Source organism: Sorex araneus, chromosome 5, assembly GCF_027595985.1.
Source record: "Sorex araneus isolate mSorAra2 chromosome 5, mSorAra2.pri, whole genome shotgun sequence".
Lineage (NCBI taxonomy): Eukaryota > Metazoa > Chordata > Mammalia > Eulipotyphla > Soricidae > Sorex > Sorex araneus.
This window is the reverse complement of record NC_073306.1, coordinates 6955146-6972570: the sequence shown is the minus strand read 5'-3', so window position 1 is coordinate 6972570 and position 17425 is coordinate 6955146. Positions and strand designations below refer to the sequence as shown.

General features: G+C 36.8%; 1 non-coding gene across 1 annotated transcript; it reads left to right on the top strand.

Moving 5' to 3' along the window:
- The first annotated feature begins 16618 nt into the window (after positions 1-16618).
- Positions 16619-16724, top strand: LOC129405276 (U6 spliceosomal RNA). The gene has a single exon (XR_008630457.1). It is a non-coding gene; the product is annotated as a U6 spliceosomal RNA (small nuclear RNA).
- Positions 16725-17425: the final 701 nt, after the last annotated feature.

The window sequence follows — 17425 nt, the reverse complement described above, 5'->3', positions numbered from 1 at the left end:
TGGGGGTGGGATGGGGGGGCACACTGGGGTTCTTGGTGGTGGAGAGTGTGCTCTGGTGAGCGGATGGGTGTTTGATCATTGTATGATCTTAAACTGGAAAACTTTGTAACTGTTCTCACGGCGATTCAATAAAAAGAAATTATAAAGGTCATTCAGTGGAGCTAGAAAGATAATTTATGGAAAAAAAGCATCTGATTTGCATGAGACTGCTTTTGCTGATCCTGACTCAGTCTTGGCATCGCATATGGTTCCTTGAGTACTGCTGGGGTCATTCCTGAGTACAGAGCCAGGAATAACCACTGCTTCCAGGTGTGGCCACACCCTAAATCCTGCAAAACAAATCATTAAAATATAGAGAAGTTGAAGGGAAATTTTCAAAAAAAGTACGGGGGGGATACTACAGAAAATATGGCACTTGACCTGCATGCAATGGACCCGGATTTAATCCTAGGCATCTCACATGGTTCCCAAAACCCACTGGAAGCAATCCCTAAATGCAGAGTCAGGAGTTAGCTCTGAGCATAAGCTGAGTTTATACAGAGTGTTTATAAAGGAATATACAAAGAGTCTTGAAATGAGTTAACTCAAATAATTATTCATTATCCTTACCAGAACTTTCCTTGAACTGTCTTTGAGTTGTCTGGAATCTCCAAGATACTCTTTTATGCCCTTATGAATTGTGGTCACTAACAAAATTCAGTATCATGTCAAATAGTTCTCAGTAGCAGGTATTTATGTAAGAAGTTTCTGAATACTAAGACACTATCGGGAAACTGAAATAAGATGAGTTTTAAAGAACTTTCTCTTTTCTGTGCTATACAAGATTAATTAATACATACAAGATTCCAGGTAAGACAGCTTTGTGATGACCCATGGGAAATTATGAAGTTAAGAAGAAAGTATTGAAGTTAGGCTGAGCAATATTCTCTAATCCTGATATTGCTAAACCTTATCAAAATCAAAAAAAGCTCTGATCGCCCTCTTATGAATTCATAAGATATTCCCCTTAATGCATTCATCTGAGCTGGTGGTATTCTGCCACAAATTATTTGCCTTTTCATGCACGTAGTCCTTATGTAAACTGACCATCCTTGTAGACTGATTTTTTTTTTAATTGAATCACTGGAGTAGAGCTATAGCACAGCGGGTAGGGCATTTGCCTTACACGCGGCTGATCCAGGTTCAATTCCTCTGCCCGCGCTCGGAAAGCCCGGCAAGCTACTGAGAGTTTCCCGCCCGCATGCCAGAGCCTGGCAAGCTACCTGTGGCGAATTCAATATGCCAAAAAGAGTAACAACAAGTCTTACAATAGAGACATTATTGGTGCCCGCTTGAGCAAATCGATGAGCAACGGGATGACAGTGACAGTGATACAGTGATTGAATCACCATGAGAACAGTTACAAAGCTTTCAGGTTTAAGTCTTAGTCATACAAAAATCAAACACCCATCCCTTCACCGGTGCACATGTTCCACCACCAAGAACCCCAGTATGCCCTCCATCCTACCCCCCACCCTGCCTGTGTGGCAGACAATTTTCACTTTACTCTCTCTTTACTTTGATTACATTCAATTTTCGACAGAAAACCCACTATTATTACTTGGAATTTCCCCCCAACAACCAGACCTGCCTAAAGGCATCATCAGATCCTTTGTTTTCTATTGCTAATAATGAAAAGCATATGATGTCGCACTGCCTCGACAGCAGCTGCACAGTTTCGGAATTCTGGTATTTTAGTAATTAGGTCCAGAGGTATTTCTGCCAGCAGCTGCTGCGTTCTGAGATTGGTTTGTGTGCCTCTGATATCATGGCCATTAGGAACAGAGGAACCTTTCGTGGGCAGCCACTTGGGGTCTTGTCTGGGCAAGGAGCAGGGCCCATTCCACCCCCCCCATCTCCCCATCGAGAGATTTCCCGCGCGCCCCATTACTGCAATCTCCTACCTTTCTGTCCAATAGGCTCTGAAAGGTGGTGGTTGCCATGCTACTGCAAAGGGGAAAAGGCCAAGGGACAAAAACCCTTCCCCTCCCTGGGTGGCACAGGGCTGTAGCTTAGTCCAGGAGCATTTCTACCAGCAGCTGCTGCATTCCAAGATTGGTTTGTGTGCCCCTGGGATCATGGCTGTTCAGGGGCGGACGAGCTGTTTCTGAGCAGGTTTTTGTTTGTTTGTTTGTTTGTTTTTTATATCAGGAAAAGTCCTGATATATTCCTGGAGAAATAGCCCTGGTCCGCTGCATACCGGAGCCATGTTTATAGAAGCTCATGGTCGCAGGGATTCCATCTGGAGAAGGCAGGAAGACTGCACCTGCTCCATCTGGGGTACCCCGGTGTTATTGACTGCGTTTGGGGTTCGGTGTTGTTGTGCCCACCAGCCAGGATTCTTCACTCCTTGTAGACTTATTTGAAATTGGTAGGTGGTCAATGTATCATTAATTTCTCTGAGAAAATTTAAACACAATCATCATTTCCTCAGTTTAACACCATATATAAAAGTTTGATGAATTCATGGGGCATAATTGCATTTTGCCATTTGACTACCATCTTAGTTTCTTCCACAAACCTTATCTTCTTTATGATATCTCTTCTTAAATATTGCACCCAGTATTCTAGCCTCTATTTTCTTCTTTGATTTCTGATATATGCTATCTGTGATGGATGTCACTGCCATTTCATTTTGCAGAATAATAATTCTAGGATGAGCTTCTATGTCTAACTCTCAGATATATGCTCGCTCCATTCCTGAGAAACAGGGGTTGGGATATGTGGCAAGGTAAGATGGAGAGATAGTACCAAATTTTATATATTAGGCTTGCACCAAGAGCAACCACAGCTATGTACTGCTGAGAGTGGACTAAACACCACAAATAACCCTAGAGGAGAGAGACAGAGACAGAGACAGATACAAAGAGAAAGAAACTGATAGAACAAATTCCTCTAGCTACCATGAATCACCATTTCCAGGAAAAAAATAAGAATTATAAATAAGTTTTAAATTATGTATTCATTATATCTGCTGTTCCAGGAACAGGAAGAGCCTCAAATCGTTCATTCAGGGTTTTGACGAAGAAGTCTAACCATCTCGTTGGGCGGCCATGCAGTCTTTTGACGTCCTGTGGAATCCAGTTGGTAACAGCTCTAGTCCAGCAGTCATCTCTGAATCACATTATGTGTCTGGCCCATCTGATTTTTTTTTTTTTTGCTTTTTGGGTCACACCTGGCGATGCACAGGGGTTACTCCTGGCTCTGCACTCAGGAATTACCCCTGGCAGTGCTCAGGGGACCATATGGGATGCTGGGAATCGAACCCGGGTCGGCCGTGTGCAAGGCAAATGCCCTACCCGCTGTGCTATCACTCCAGCCCCCCATCTGATTTTCAATGCCTTGGAAAATGAGACAGCATCCCTGATTCTTGACCGTTGATGGAGGTGGGAACTCCTTATATTGGCTACACTAGCACGTGACAGGGACAAATGGAGACATTACTGGCACCCGCTCGAGCAATTTGAGGATCAATGGGATGACAAGTGATACAAGTGATGCAAATATTCATTATAATCAATAATATGGATATGGATATATACTATTATATATTATCTATCCTAATTATACTTAACAGATTTCATGGAATTGCAGTTGACTTCTTGAAGTCACCCAAGTTCTTTGCCTGCAACTTATTTCCCCGACTTTTTATTTTATGAAATCACCATGATTTAAAAAGTTATTCATAGTTGGAATGAATATATTATTGGAAGGGGAAAAAACAATAGCCCATTTAATCAGGAGATTGTTAGTTGTACATTTACATTAATTAATTGTGAATTGTACATTAACAATTGTTCATTGTTAATTAATTGTTAGTTGTTAATATTCCATGATGGATCCCTCCACCAGCTTCTTCTTCCCTCTGCCCGTGTTGCCAGTTCCCTCTCCTGGGCTCACTCCAACCCAGCTGCCATCTGTACAGGCACCTCCCGAACTTTGTTTAAGTTTAGTCTCATGATATAAATGTTGTGGACTCTGTGATTTGGGTATTCAGGTCTATAATTTCTTAACACCACAGATGTGCATTAACTCAGACCCCCTGTTGCTTCTGATCTGTCTCTTCCCCTCCCCTCTCCCCACCCCCCACTCATTGTCTTTCCCTCTTCTGTGGGCACTTTGGGACCAAAGGGTGAGTTATGCTACTCACCCTTGAGGAAAGGAAAAAGATAGACCTTTTGATAAATTTTATCTGATGATAAAATTATCAGATTTGTAAGTTTCTGGAAGTTAGAAAATAGGTGGTTTATTCTATCTTCATTGTGAGGGTGTGGGACTTTAGAAGCAAGAATGTATAGACACATCCATTATGTGGTTGTGAAAGAAAAATATTTGCACAACTGCTGTGTCATTCTATCAAGAAAATAGAAAAAGATCAGGGAGACAGGCAGACCAAACAAATGCACATAAATTACCCTTGCGTTAAAAAATTTGTTATGCATTTTGATATGTCTTGGGCAGTGTGCTCAGGGCTTACTCCTGGCTCTGTACTTAGGGATTGCTCATGGCAGAGCTTGGGGTACCACATAGGGTGGGGAGATTTGGACCCAGTTCACACATGTGCAAAGCAAGCACATTATCTACTGTACTTACCATATCTTTCACTCTTGTACTTTGGTATGTCTTGACTGTGGCGTGAGTTGTACAAGTTAACTACCCACCTCGAAAATGTTTTTTAAGTTTATTATTAGGAGCAATAGCACAATGGGTAGGGTGTTTGCCTTGCACGCGGCGGACCTGGGTTCAATTCCTCCATCCCTCTCAGAGAGCCCAGCAAGCTACCGAGAATATTCCACATGCACAGCAGAGCCTGGCAAGTATCCATGGCGTATTGCCAAGAATAGTAACTAGTCTCACAATGGAGACATTACTGGTGCCCACTCAAGCAAATCAATGAACAACGGGAGGACAGTGTTACAGTGCTATTATGGGCAGTATATAGGAAGGTAAATTTTTAACTTTATTTATTTGTTTGTTTTTGGTTTGGAGGCCACACCTACTGGTGCTGAGGGTTTAGGCCTGGCTCTACACTCAGTGATCATTCCTGGCAGTGCTCCAAGGTACCATATGGGGTGCTGGGAATGAAACTCAGGTTGACCGTGTGCAATGAAAGTTTTCTACCCATTGTTCTATCTCTGCAACCCTTCACTGTCACTGTCCTCCTGCTGCTCTTCGATTTGCTCAAGCGGGTGCCAGTAATGTCTCCATTCGTCCCTGTCACATTCAGGGTCTGGGGAATGAGGCCCATTATTATTTCCGTTTTTGGCATATTGAATACACCATGGGTAGCTTGCCAGGCTCTGCCGTGTAAGATTCTACGCTCTCTTCTTGGAGCTTTGTTTTATAGTCTCTGGATCTTGGCCATTGATGAGATTACATGGTGCTAGGGGCAGTTTGTGGGTGTGACTGCCAAGCTACTGGAAAACTGGGGACCTGGGTGGAGGAGGCCCAGTCCTGATCCGATTGATCCGAGCAGGCTTGGAGATCTCAGCTACAGATCCCACATATCTCTGCAGCCCTTCGGCAGGACAATTCTAAATGAAAAAAAAATTGTACAAGTAATTCTGAAAGATATATATAAAATTTGATCTAGTTTCAGAGAATTAAAATAATATTTCTAAATTAATGTTAGCAAAGCATGAAAATTTTAAAGAAACCAGGTGTGTACTTAAAAGAAACAAAAATATATCCTGACATATTACTATATATGCAATACATTAAAGTTAAAGATCAGACTAAGGCTTTACTACAGTCATTGAGATCTTTACCTATCATGCAATCAACCCCGTTCCATCTCCTGTACATTTGATACCCCAGAAACTGCAGGGCAAACTCATAAACAACAACAACAAAAAGTTCAGTATCACTGGTGAATTGTTCTGGTCTTTACATACATGTGCTTAATATTATAAAATATCTCGTTAGGATCTAGAGGATAATACCTGTATTTTAATCCACTCTATTATTAAAATAAAACTACCTCCACTGGTGTAGTACTGTGAATAAATGTCATTATTATATAACTTTTATAGTGCTTCAGTCTTAACCCTTCTTGATTCATCCTTACTATTTTCAAATGCTTTATAGCTCATAAAAAAAAACTACCATAGGGAAATATACACTGTTCATTTGTATTTGAAATCAAATGTCAAACTTAAAATGACTGGCAGTTAACAGCATTTAATTTTCTTTTCATACTGAGGAACAAACATACTAGGTGATACAAATTCAGAGCTACTTGTCTATGGCATTTTCAAGCAATGAAACTAAGTATTATTGAGATGGAAGGTTACACAGTATGAACTACCATTGTCTGAGGGGAAGAGTAAGGTTATCAAAAGCCCTTTGGCTATACCTATGTAATGCCAAATTTCTGTCCTAATTCTAAAAGAGTCCTTGAAATAAATTGGGTGGAGGTTGGTTTATTGATGTGATACAGGAGAACATCAGATCTGTGACCTTTTTACTTGGTAGAAAAATGAGAAGAACTTTAAAGCTGGGATGGTGGATCTATGTAATGAATTGAGAAAATGTCAACACTATTTCTGTTTACTGTTAAAGTCTCTTGGGACTTAACTGAAAAGTTATTTTCTGTAGATAAAACTCTAATTTTTAAATTAGCACCTCATTTCTGGTTATTTTTTTCATGGAAAATATGACAATGCATGACCATCTTATTCATATTACTAGACCCTCTGAATTTCAAACTGTCATTCAAAAAATGACTAAGTAATTAGACTAGCCATACACTAAAACAAAATGTGTTTATCTGTTAGATTGGGAAAACTTAAAAGATGACTGATACACAGTTTTGATGCTGGGATGAAAGATACATTTCTGAATCACATTGGGTGACAGTGATTAATTTCATGTTTTGTGAGAGATTTTAATACTGTTTATCAGGTATCTGTATATGTATAATTTTACTTTGCCAATCACAAATGTAAAACTATTTGATTCAAAAGTCTTACATCAGGGCTGGAGTGATAATACAGTGGGGAGGGCAGTTGCCTTGCATGAAGTCCAGGTTCAATTTCTGGCATCCCATTTGGTCCCCTGAACACAGAGCCAAGAGTAAGACCTCAGCATCACCAGGTGTGACCCCCAAACAAAAATAAAAAACAAGCAAACAAAAATCTTTTAAAAAATCTTTTGTACAAATGTAAAGACCTCTAGAAAAGGGAATTTATTTAAAAATTGGTGCAATTTGACCAGGAAAATAACTCCAAGTGGTATTTTGGAGTTATTTTCCAAAACATGCCTTGTGTATGAAGGCCTGACTTCAACCCCTGCACTCATATCCCCCTATGCACTACAAGGTTCATTCCTCTGATAAAATCCCTAAATCAATAGAACCTTAGAAATATAGCATAGTTGGGACTACCATTGCTATCAGTGACTCCTAAAGGTCCAAACATTTCTGGGGGAGGCCTCCCTAAAAAAAAAAAAAAAAAGACAGTGAAGGATAAGGTTAAGTAAAGGATGAGGTGCTTGCCTTTTAAGGGACCAAGCAAGGATTTGATCTCCAGCACTGCATATGGTTCCCAAGTCGTCAGGAACCATCCCTGAACACTGATATGTATGGCTTCCAAACCAAAACCATTTTTAAATAAAAACAAATTTTTGCCTGTTAAACATTTACATTTTATATATTAATACCCATTAACAGGACATAAGTTATATAACTATGGTATATCAATGCAAGGGAAACTTAAATAGAGTCTACAAGGAGAACAAAATATCACTATATCAAAACTAAAACAGAAAGACATTTCACCATGTCATTCATTCAACAATATATATACATTTATATATAGCATTATACATAGTAAGAATACATTTATGAAGGGTAAAATTAGTGATGTAGTTCTATATTACTATATGATGAGAAAATACAAAGGAACATACAGTACTAACAATTGTGGATACTTCAAGGAAATAAATTATAGAGTACTGTCACATTTTGCTTTTTAAGATATGTGTTGCTGAGATTTTTAGCAGTATTCCTATATTACTTCTGTGAAAGAAAAAATAAAAGTTATAAGATGTCAGTAAAACAGGTGATTTTTAATATATTCTCAGCTATAACAATGCTATATATAACATATATATAATAACTGCTATATTTTATCTTATATTATTTTATCTTATATAGTATTATAGATTTAAAAATTATTAATTAATTTTCAAAGAGAGTATTTATTCCAAAAAGTAGCTAACCATGTTCTATCTTTTCTTTCCCAGATTAAAATTCTTCATAGATGAGTGTTTGATTCTAATTGTTTGCATATTCTACTGTCAGAAGAAAACAATAATTCTATTAGTGTGCCCTTTACTTAAAAATAATTCACTTAGATGGATATGTTTATTATATAATTTAGATATAACTAATATTGAATGTGATTTTTACCTACATTAACTTTAACAATTATATTAAGTGCATAATAAACAAAAGATGCTTTTATTTCACATAAAAGATATCAATCCATAAAATCACTGTTTCCAGCATTATCTTTAATAATGTCATATTCCACAGAAGCATATTTATGAGTATTGTCAAACCCAACCTCAAAAACTAATATCTAAAAATATTACCTTAAAATTATAGTGTAAACAAACAAATTAGTTCACTTGCTTAATGTGAAAGCCAAAGTTATGAGCATTTTTCTATGATAAAACATTTAGAAATGTGATATAAAATAAACCCTTCTCATTTTTAATATTTTATTTTATTATAGTTAGAGAAAATGGTTATGTGTCTTAAATTATATGGTATTAATATGCAACATTACTGTACTCTACCACCACAAAACTGCCCATCACCTCCCATCACCGTACCCATGTTGACTTCAAATAAGTATTCCTTTATCAGCACTCCCAGCCCTTCTGCTTGGTAATGAGTTTTGTAACCAAGGCCAAGTGTTTGTCATTGTTTGATACTGTCTATTCCCTTGTTTTTATCTCTTTCTACTCCACAGATGAGGGAGATCATCTGGTATTTGCTCTTTTCCCTTCTGACTTTCTTTGCTTTACATGGCATACTCAAATTATATCCATATTACAGATAACCCTATGCTTTTATCTTTTATCTTTTATCTTTTCCTACAGCTGCATAGTATTCCACTGTGTATATAACACGACTTTACCCACTCATGTGATTGAATATTTGTTTGTGCTGTTTCCACATGCTGGGTAATGTTCTAAGCACTGCATTGAATTTCCATATTGCTTTCTGTAGAGACTAAACCAAATGACATTCCCACCAACTGTAAATTAGGGTTTCTTTTTCAACACATCCCCTTAACATCAGTTGTTTGTCATGTATTAGATGTGATAATTTTATCATTTGATATAATATTTTATTGCTTTAATTCACATTTCTTTGTTAGTAACAGTGAACTTTTTATATGCCATTTATCTTCAAGAAAGAGTCTGTTCATCTCCTCTCCACATTTTTTATGGGTTTGTTGATTTTTTGTTGTCGAGACTTGTGAATGCTTCAAATATCTTGAATACTAGTGCTTTATCTATGTATTGTGTAAAAATATCTACTCTCATTAAGTAAAGTGGCTATTTGTATCAGAACTTCTATTGCATTAAAAAATTTAATCTGATATAGTCCCAGTTGTTTAATTTTTTCTTTGATATTTTTTATTCTGGATTCAAACATTAAACACACCTATGAGAACATGTGAGACTTACTGTTTTTGGCATATTGAATACGCCATGGGTAGCTTGCCAGGCTTTGCTGTGTGGGCAGGATACTCTCGGTAGCTTGCCCGGTTCTTCAAGAGGGAAGGAGAAATCAAACCCGGGTCGGTCGGTCGCATGCAAGGCAAACACCCTACTCGATATGTTAAGACTCACAACAGAGACATTACTGGTGCCCGCTAGAGCAAACTGATGAGCAACGGGATAACAGTGATACAGTGATACAGTGATGAGAACATACATTGGAGAGTTTTGCCTATGTTTTCCATAGTATATGTTATGGATTCGAGTCAAATCTCAAGGCCTTTAATCCACTTTAAGTTAACTGTAGTGAATGGTATGAGGTGTAGTTCTGTGTGTTTTCTGTTCTTTTCCATGTGTCTGTCCAGTTTTCCCATTACCATTGTTGGAGTACACGTTCCCTCCTCCACTTCATGAACTGAGCTCTTTTCTCATAGATGCACTGACCATAAATCTGAAATTGTATCTCTAGGCTCTTGCTTGAATTCTTTTCCATGGATCCAAGATTCTAACTTGATTTCAACCACCCTTTCTAGGAAAAGTAGCATAGAGAAAAATAAAATAGAAAATAACTAATAGTAGTTGGGACATGTAGAAAATAAAAATGAGGATACAATAGAAATATTAGAAGTAGAAGATTAACTGGAGATTTAAAAGAGACAGAGTCCATAATAGAGTAGTATGACATACTCTGTGTGCCAAGAAGAAAACATTTCCAACCAGGAATTCTATATCCAATGAGATTACATTCAGAAAAGAGTAAGAGTTTCATGCAAGAGCAAAAGCTAAAGGAATACATCACAACTACGGTGATGGTCTTATAAGAAACTGAAAAATTACTTTTCATAAACCAAAAGAAATAGTATTAGTTAACATCAGGAATACATATATATGTATTATATATAGTGTATATATATATACCATCACCAAAAGTAAATATATAGCAAAAGTAAAGAAATAATAAATAAAGAAGAGAATGAAGCCTGAAAGACAAAATCAGGAAAATTGAATTAAGTCACAACAAATAGTTCAGTGATATATATACATATATACATATATATATTTTATACCAAGGTATAAAGTGAGACATTAAAAATACATAATGTGGGAGTGGGAGCAAAATATAAAATCCTGGAAAGTCTTCAAATTTAACCTGCACTAGAACATTGCACAATGTAATGTCGTAATTGATTCACATGATAATTGCAAACTAAAATGTTCCTGGGAACACAGAAAAGAAAACTGCTAAGAAATTTAATCAGACCATCCACAAAGCAAAATAAGAAAAGCTAAGGAAAGGCATAAATAAATAGAAGAAAATGAAGAAGTTAGCAATAAATACATGTAAATATGTACCTCACATATAAGCAAACTACGTTTTCCACTCAAAAGACAAAGAGGGATTGAATGTATTTAAAACAAGGTCTGATTAAATACTTCTTTCAAAAAAATCTCACCTTGAGACACACATAGTCTGAAAATGAATGGATGAAAAATATTGGTTTTAAAGTTTATAGATAATGGTATTGGAAGAAACTAGCTACCACTATTTTCATTTAAACAAAATAAACTTTAAAAACAAAGACTAGAATAAGATACAAAGGGAAATCATATGCTTATACGAAGATGAATACATGAATAAAATATAATACAGATGTAGACCCACCCAACAGAGGCATACCAAAATATGCAAAGCTGTACACAAAGCTTTGCAGAGCTTTTCACAGTAGAGCTTGGCAAGCTACCTGTGGTGTATTCAAAAACAGTAACAAGTCTCACAATGGAGACATTACTGGTGCCCGCTCGAGCAAATTGATGAACAACAGGATGACAGTGATACAGTGACAGTACACAGAGCTTTATATACTTAGATCCACATTGATCTATTGACAGAAACAACATACTAGTAGGGAACTTTAAGACCTCACTTAGAAAAGCAACAAGGAAGCATATATCTTAAATGACACATTAGACCATATGTTCTTAATGAATATATGCAAAATTTGTCCTTTAAGGGTATCAGAAAACGTACTCTTCTCAGCGGCTAGTTGGATAGCTTCAAGATCGAGAGCTCATTCATGGTATGTGGGGAGGTCCAAGTTTGATCACCCATACCATAAAATCTCCAAGTACCTTCAGGGAAAAGCAATTGAGCACTGATCCAGGAGCAAATTCTGCACACTGCTGGCAGTTGTCCCCCTCCAAAATATAAACATGTATTATTTTCATGTGTACATAAAACAAATTTCTATTGCTGTATCTACAGAGGGCATCAAAACATCTCAATGACTTTCACTTTCAAATCAGATGCAGTACCCCTTCTCGTGACAAGGCCATAAAAGAGTTGTGCCATTTTTTTTCCAGAATAGTTTGTGGTGAGTTTCCTTCTACCTAACACCATTGCAATTGATTTTGTTAGCAGATGGTTTCTAAAAGAGGACCATTCCACTTTTAATTATTGCAGTTCACTGTGATTACTCATGTTATTTGTTTTAGAAAATGTCATGGCCTTTCTTACTGTTTGCTCTTCCAGATAACCTTAGAACTATTTTTTGACCATTTTTCCTACCACCCTTTTCCAATTACAGCGAAATTTGGATTGAAAATATGTTGAAGTTGTGGAGTAATTTTAGGCTAATGGTGATAGATCATTTAAAATATTTTGTCTCCATTGATGCCCATTCTTGTTTTTATATTTTGCACACAGAAAAAATGCTGATTTTTTTACTATTTCACAAGAGAGAAAATACTTTTTTTTATTAAGAAATAGATTAGACTTGGTCTTCAGGCCCTTGAATACGTATCTTGCCTGCTTATCTCTACAACATATACTTCCTCTCTTTCTCTACATTCACATCTTTTTTAAGTAAGTTTCATTCAATAAAAACTGTAAGAGAGAAAGAAAGAAAGAAAGAAAGAAAGAAAGAAAGAAAGAAAGAAAGAAAAGAAAGAAAGAAAGAAAGAAAGAAAGAAAGAAAGAAAGAAAGAAAGAAAGAAAGAAAGAAAGAAAGAAAGAAAGAGAAAGAAAGAAAAAGAACAAAAGAAAGAAAGAAAGAAAGAAGGAAAGAAAGAAAGAAAGAAAGAAAGAAAGAAAGAAAGAAAGAGAGAGAGAGAAAGAAGAGAAAGAAAGAAAGAAAGAAAGAAAGAAAGAAAGAAAGAAAGAAAGAAAGAAAGAAAGAAAGAAAGAAAGAAAGAAAGAAAGAAAGAAAGAAAGAAAGAGAGAAAGAAGAGAAAGAGAGAGAAAGAGAAAGAGAGAAAGGAAAGTAAATCTATGCCCTAATATCAGTACTTAAAGACAAATATGAAAAACTATTGCAGGTGTGCGGCCTCTCCGCAGCTGCACGAGCATGACTCCAGAGGCCAGCTAAACTACTTTTAGTATGGGCAGCTCCTTGCAGAATGTCTCCAAACTGAGAACTAAGCCTCGGCCCCATGCCTGCCCAGGAGGGGAAGGTATTTCTCTCTCTCACCTTTTTCCTTGCTGGGGGTGAAGGGCGTGGCGACCGCCATATTATGATGACCACAGATGAGAGTTACAAGCTTGCAATGATCCAATATCTGGAAGAAATTTCCCTGGACTTAGTTGCTAAAGTACAGAAATCCAAAATTCATATCTCTTCACAACAGATCTGACTCTAGTGGGGAACTCCTAACAATAATGGTGAGGTTTTTGTTGAAATATTGAATGTAACCAAAGTAAAGAGAAAGTAAAGGAAATTTATCAGTTCGGGGCGGGGGGGACCCAGGATGGGAGGTATACTGGGTTTTTGGTGGGTTTTTTTTTTTTTTGGTGGTGGAATATGGGCACTGGTGAAGGGATGATTGTTTCAGCATTGCATAACTGAGACTTAAACCTGAAAGCATTGTAATTTTCCACATGGTGATTCAAAAAAATAAAATTAAAAAAAATCTATTCCAACACCAAGAGTGGAAGGAATGATTGGGTACAAAGAAATAGTAATTGACTTAGAGAAAATAAGTTTATTAACAGAAACAACAAAAGCAACTGATAAATCTCCTTTACTTTCTCTTTACTTTGGTTACATTCAATATTTCAACAAAAACCTCACCATTATTGTTAGGAGTTCCCCACTAGAGTCAGATCTGTTGTGAAGAGATATGAATTTTGGATTTCTGTACTTTAAACTCATAGAATAGTGTTTTCAATCTTTGAAGAGATTTCTGTACTTTAAACTCATAGAATAGTGTTTTCAATCTATGAAGAGATAAGTAGCCTCAAATTTGTGTCATATACCTGCTAATTTCTCTCAGAGAGCCCGGCAAGCTACCGAGAGTATCCCGCCTGCACAGCAGAGCCTGGCGAGCTACCCGTGGCATATTTGATATGCAAAAAAACAGTAACAACAAGTCTCACAATGGAGACGTTACTGGTGCCCGCTCGAGCAAATCGATGAACAATGGGATGACAGTGCTACAATGTTACCTACTAATTTATTATTAAGGAAAGACATTTGGGAAAAGACAGTTTAAGTACTAAGTAAAATCTATTTGGAAAAAAAGCACTATCCTAAATTTCAGTCAATTATTACTATTTCCATGTTTAATCAAACTATTTTTTCTGACAATAAATTGAGATGGTCTCAAAGAAATAAAACCAGATAATGGCATGTAGCATAATTTTATGCTATTCTTACTGATCAATAGTATTATCTTCATCTTGAACTTTGATCTAATTTTGATAAATATCACTACTCCAAAATATATTAAAATATTCTGATAAGATTTCTAGTACAAAAAGGGCATTTCATTCACCTTGAAATAAGAATAACTGTGAGATGCAACCCAAATATGTTGCCTTTTAACAACTCATGTTGTCCAATCTTTCTGCTTTAATCAAAAGTAGGTATTTAATAAACTCATCACATTATTAAGCTTCATGTGTTTGCCATCATTAGTTTATTATTTTCTGTCAAATAACTTATAAGATTATGTAAATGAAAAACATTAGAATTCAAAAATGGTAAAAATTTGTCAAAGTTGCTACAACATATTTTGCCATACTCCAGGCAGGATTTAATAATCAATATATATTTATCTGCCTTGCTTCAATTTAGGTGTGACTGTGATCTAGCATAACAAACAAAAATGCAGATAGAACAATTTTTTTTCTAGCTGAATCTATTCTCTATCATTGAATACAAAGATTTTATTTTTATTTTTTCTAAGAATCTTCTTTCTAGGCCAAGACAAATTCCTGACACCAGAATTGAGGTCTGAAGGCTTGTGTTATGTAAGAAAACAATTAGATACGGGCCAATGTGACTTCTTAATATCAACAGTAACAAAGTACTACTCGGGTCATTTTTTTAAAAAGTAAAAACAATACAATTTAATTGGGGTAATATTTCAGTTATCCAATGAGAGATATCACAAAGCAAGGGGGAGAAAGGTAATAAATATGCTCTTGTCTTAATAAAAGAAAATTACTGATGTTTTTGTGACAACTGATTTAGTAAGTTTTCATTAGTATTTGTTTCAGATGATCAGATTATGGTAGTTTTATAAGATTACAGTAGCAATAATACAGTGGGCAGGGCATTTGCCTTCCCTGTGGCCGACTCTGTCAGGTCTGGCACCCCCTGTGGTCCTCTGAGCCTGCCAGGAGCTATCATGAGCACAGAGCCAGGATACACCCTGAACACTGCCGGCTGTGTCCCTAAAAGACTATGGTAGTTAGGGCAGGGTTAATGTTCGCACAGGCTCAATCTTGTGTTATAATAGATGCATGCACCTTTCTGGACTCTTGTTAGAGATCTTATATATGAGAGTGGAAACAATAGTAACATCATTGATTTGATTATATGAATAGTGAGACCAAACACAAAAGTAGTCCCATACTTCACACCAGATGCAAAATGAATTTTATGTATTTTCAGTTCAAAAGGTGAAAAAATAGAATTATAATGTCTTTATAATACAATACAGAAAAATATGTTTATAAAATTGAATAAAGGTTTCCTTTAGTTGTTTGTTTGGGGGCCATACTCGGCAATACTCAGAGATTACTTCAGACTCTGTGCTCAGGAATTTCTCCTGGTGATGCTCGGGGGACCGTATGGGATCCCAGGGACCAAACCAGAGTCAGCTGCATGCAAGGCGAACTCCCTAGATGTTGTACTTTCTTTCTGGTCCCAATAAGGGTGTTTATTTGGGGGATACATGTTCTAAGGGAAAAGGCTACTAAGGGTGACAGTACCAAAGTAAAGTTTAATAAAAATGTACCATATTAAAACCATATTAAAAATGAAATATTAGGGTGACTTCTACCTAATATTTGAATTTATTGAGGATTTGAATTTATCATTCCACACATATGAATTAAAACTCAATGGAAAAATCAGTGAAATATTTCATTTCATTTCCAGCAGTTTGCTTTGAAAATATATTATTCAACCTAGCAAAGTGCTCTCAGTCATTGATAACATCTGCATTTAAGTCCCAGTGAGGTACCATTTCACATCTCTAGGACCATACACTTGGTGGTATCACATATGTGCATGTTGTTCCCTTTGGAGCATGAAAGTTGCTGATATAAATGGCAATAGGATGTAAGTTGTTGGAAAACGGCTCCATATCAATTAACTATTACATTTTAAGGCATCTGCTCGTAGGTGGTATTTAAATGGCAAAAAATCCCATACACATATATAGGGATATATACATAAACATATTCATGATGGTATAACTTAAGAAAACAGAATTATCATCAACATATGAATATAGTACATTTCTACAACTTTCGTGCAGCAATAAGAATGAGTAAACCTGAGTGACCCGCATTAAGATAAATCATTCTCACAAATATAAGTTACCTTAACAAAAAAAAGCGCTTGCTTCAGCAGCACATAGACTAAAATTGGAACACACAGAGAAGATTAGCATGGCCCCTGTCCAAAGATCACACATAAATTCACTAAGCCTTCCATATTTTTTTAATGACCCTATGATAAGATAAAACAATTCACAAATTTTCTCATACTGAAGTGTTTTGGTTTTTTGTTCTTTTGCTTTGTGGGTCACATTGGCAATGCACAAGGGTTACTCCTGACTTTGCACTCAGGTATTACTTCTGGCCGTGCTCAGGGGACCATATGGGATGCTGGGAATCGAACCCGGTTCAGCCACGTGCAAGGCAAATGCCCTACCCACTGTACTATTACTCCAGCCACTGAAGTGTTTTTTTTGATAAATCCATTTGTCACATAGCTGTAACTAGCAATAGAAAATAAATTATTTTGTGCCTGCTCTGGGCTGAAGCAGTAGCACAGAGGTAGGGTGTTTGCTTTGCATGTGACTGACCAGGGTTTGATTCCTCCACCCCTCTCAGAGAGCCTGGCAAGCTACGGAGAGTATCTCGCCCTCATGGCAGAGCCTGGCAAGCTCCCCGTGGTATATTCAATATGCCAAAAACAGTAACAACAAGTCTCACATAGAGACGTTACTGGTGCCTGCTCAAGCAAATCGATGAGCAACGGGATGATAATGACAGTGACAGTGACAGTGCCTGCAAGGAGGTAGGCCTGTGGGATGGTGGGGAAATGAAAGAGGAAAGGTCATACTGATGGTGGGGTTGGTGTTGGAACACTGACTAACAACTGAATTATGAACAACTTTGTAAGTCACAATGTTCAAA